Below are 2794 nucleotides of genomic sequence, written 5' to 3'. Positions count from 1 at the left end.
CCGACCGAAAATCACACTGCATCAGAAGGACAAGTGCACTGCATGATTTCTTTTTTGTGGGACGTAAATTTTCCCAAACGAGGTAGCAAACCGCACTTCTTTAGACTAAAATCCGCACTTCATCAGATGGACAAGTGCACTGTATAATTTCTTTTTTGTGGGACGTCAATTTTCTCAAACGAGGTGGAGCTCACATCATGTCGAAGCGTTGATGAACCACAATACTATGGAAAGTGAACCTCGAGACTACCGCAAACGGGCTGCAACACTACCGAAAGTGAACCGCGTGAGTTTTTTCCAAACTCAATATTTTAGAGGACAAAGTGAGCTTCAAAAACATACATATCCATTCATTATCCACCATTGTGTGGACGTAGAGATCTGCATAGTCGTTTTTCAGAGTGAATCACTTGGGTGTCACAACGAACTGCATCGTTTTCAACGGGCTTACAAACTAGCCCTGAAATTTAACATGGGCAACCCTCAATTATAAAATAAAAATTGGCAACGGCAGTTAAGTGAACGTCTCCAGCAGGACCTGCGAACTGCACAACACAAGAAACCACGACTTGTCCAACTAAACAAGTGTGTGGCCATGTCAAGGTACTCTAATGCAGAATTGGAGAGAAATGACAAACAAGTCTGAAAAAATAAAAATAAAATGCTTCTGAACTAGTACATGTGTGCTACTGCTCTCCCCCATAGGTAATCTGAATCAAGCCGGCGTCCCATGGCTGCGACCACATCAAAACATTTTCAAAAAGTGATTTTGCACTGCATGCTCGCGAAAAATCCTCTTCCGAACTTCACGGGGCGTCGTCGCTGCGGTTGACCTTGATCTCTTCTGGTTTAGCACAAGGAACAGAGTGAACCATATTAGACAGAGGAGCGAACCTCTCAAAGAGTTACATGATTCATACATGTCAAAAAGAGTTATCTGCATACCAAAGGCAACAAGTGAATCGCACAATAAAAAAAAGAGAACAACCATATGATAAAAAAAGTGATACCCAGGAGTGACCTACGTGGAAATATATAGCGACCACGCCGGTGAACACGCATGACCGTGAGTGCCGCACTGCATCTGCCACCCTGCCACACTGCATCAACCATGGGCGTGCTGCGTGCACCCACGTACTGGACTGCGTGGCGCTGGTGGGAGTGGTAGCCGGGGAAGCGAGCTCGTCGAGGGAGGTTTTGTTGGATCCCTCATCGATGGGGACAAGGAAGCCGGTGAGTAGAGGATGGACCGACGAGGAGGTAGGGGGTCTTGGGGGATGGCGTCCGGATTCGACGCGAAAAGTACGGTGACACCCGGATCTAGAGCGGAGGCAGGGTGGGGAAAGCTTTGAGATGCCCAAGGCGACACCTGCGTTCACGAGCGAGTTCAGAGGGTGCGGTGAGGAGGTAAAAGGAGAGGAGGGAGAGGAGGGTGGCCCAGCTCCGGTGTTCCTCTGGCCGTCCTGCGTGGCGGCGGCGCAGATCGGCGGCTGGCGTGTGGGGAGGGGGTGGGCAGGCGGCGCATGGGGAGGGGGTGGCCCGGCGGTGCATCAGGAGGGGATGGGTGGCCTGCCGGGTGGCGCGTGGAGAGGCGGTGGCCGGGCAGCGCGTCGGAAGGTGCTGGGTGGCTGGCCGAGCGGTGCGTCGAAAGGTGCTGGGTCACATGCCGAGCGTCGCGTCGGGAGGTGGTGGGTATCCGGCCGGGTGGCACGTCGGGAGGTGGTGGGTGGCCGGCCGGGCGACGCGTCGGGAGGGGGTGGGTGGCCGGTCAGGGAAGGGAAAGGAAGGGGGCCGCGCCATGGCTGCGGGATGTGGAAGAGCGCGAGGTGGTGGGGACGGCACCGTGAAGGGAGTTGGTGCGGCGGCACGGGGGAGGTGGTGCGGTGGTGGAGCATGGGGGAGAGAGAGAGGAGAGGGTGGCTGAGGTGAGGATAAGGTGGGATGGGATTTTTTGCATTGCCCGTGCAGTTAGTTCGGTTCCTTCGCGCGGTTAGTTTTGTAGCTATGGATTGATCCCGGGTGTTAGCAGAATAAGATTAGAGTGTTAGCAGAATAACTCTTAAGGGGTGTTAGCAGAATAGACCCACCCTATATATATATACCCTGTTGAAGAATTCATCTGATTAACCAGTTAACTTGCCGATTAATCCCTACTCATAGGGTCACCGAGTAGCCTATAAACCGATAAATCGTCCGATTAATTGATTAAATGACCGATTAACTTGCTGATTAGCCGATTAATCCCCTACTCACCTGCCAACCGAGCAGCTACCAGTTAACGATTTCCATATATATATATATATATATATATATATATATATATATATATATATCATCGAATGTCTCACAACCACACAATTATTCACACATACACATGTGTATATATACAGTTTTTCCTACATGTTGCCTTCAGAGCCAATGGCATTTGCCTTGGTGCCTTCGGAGCATGATGACAATTGGGAGTGGTTCATTGGGGCGGTAGCTCGTAGTAGAATTCCTCTTTGGGATCTATGACCTGGTCGAGAAAAAATCCCGCTATTTCCTCTTGAAGTGCTCGTATGCGCTCCACTGGTAGGAGCTCCTCCCGCACCAATTCGAACTGTTAAGAAGGAGATCAATATGCATGTGTATTAGTTATGTGACTAGATATCGATAATGATGTAAAAATTGTGAATATTGTTCTGTCAAACATACCCATAGCTGTCTATCAGTTTTGATCCTTTCGGACGTCATCATGCGAATGTTCTCGAAAATGTAGTATGCACACACATCAGTCCCCGGCGCCTGCTTCAGG

At 50.3% G+C, this 2794-nt stretch overlaps 1 long non-coding RNA gene across 1 annotated transcript; it reads right to left on the bottom strand.

Moving 5' to 3' along the window:
• Window positions 1-415: 415 nt before the first annotated feature.
• On the bottom strand, window positions 416-1948 carry LOC119309525. Its single transcript, XR_005150536.1, has 2 exons — window positions 1026-1948; window positions 416-844 (listed from the first exon to the last, which is right to left on the bottom strand). It is a non-coding gene; the product is annotated as an uncharacterized LOC119309525 (long non-coding RNA).
• Between the last annotated feature and the right edge of the window lie 846 nt (window positions 1949-2794).

The sequence above is a fragment of the Triticum dicoccoides genome, chromosome 5B (assembly GCF_002162155.2).
Source record: "Triticum dicoccoides isolate Atlit2015 ecotype Zavitan chromosome 5B, WEW_v2.0, whole genome shotgun sequence".
Classification (NCBI taxonomy): domain Eukaryota; kingdom Viridiplantae; phylum Streptophyta; class Magnoliopsida; order Poales; family Poaceae; genus Triticum; species Triticum dicoccoides.
Note: the sequence above shows the minus strand (reverse complement) of the source record. Positions and strands in the feature narration are given on the sequence as shown.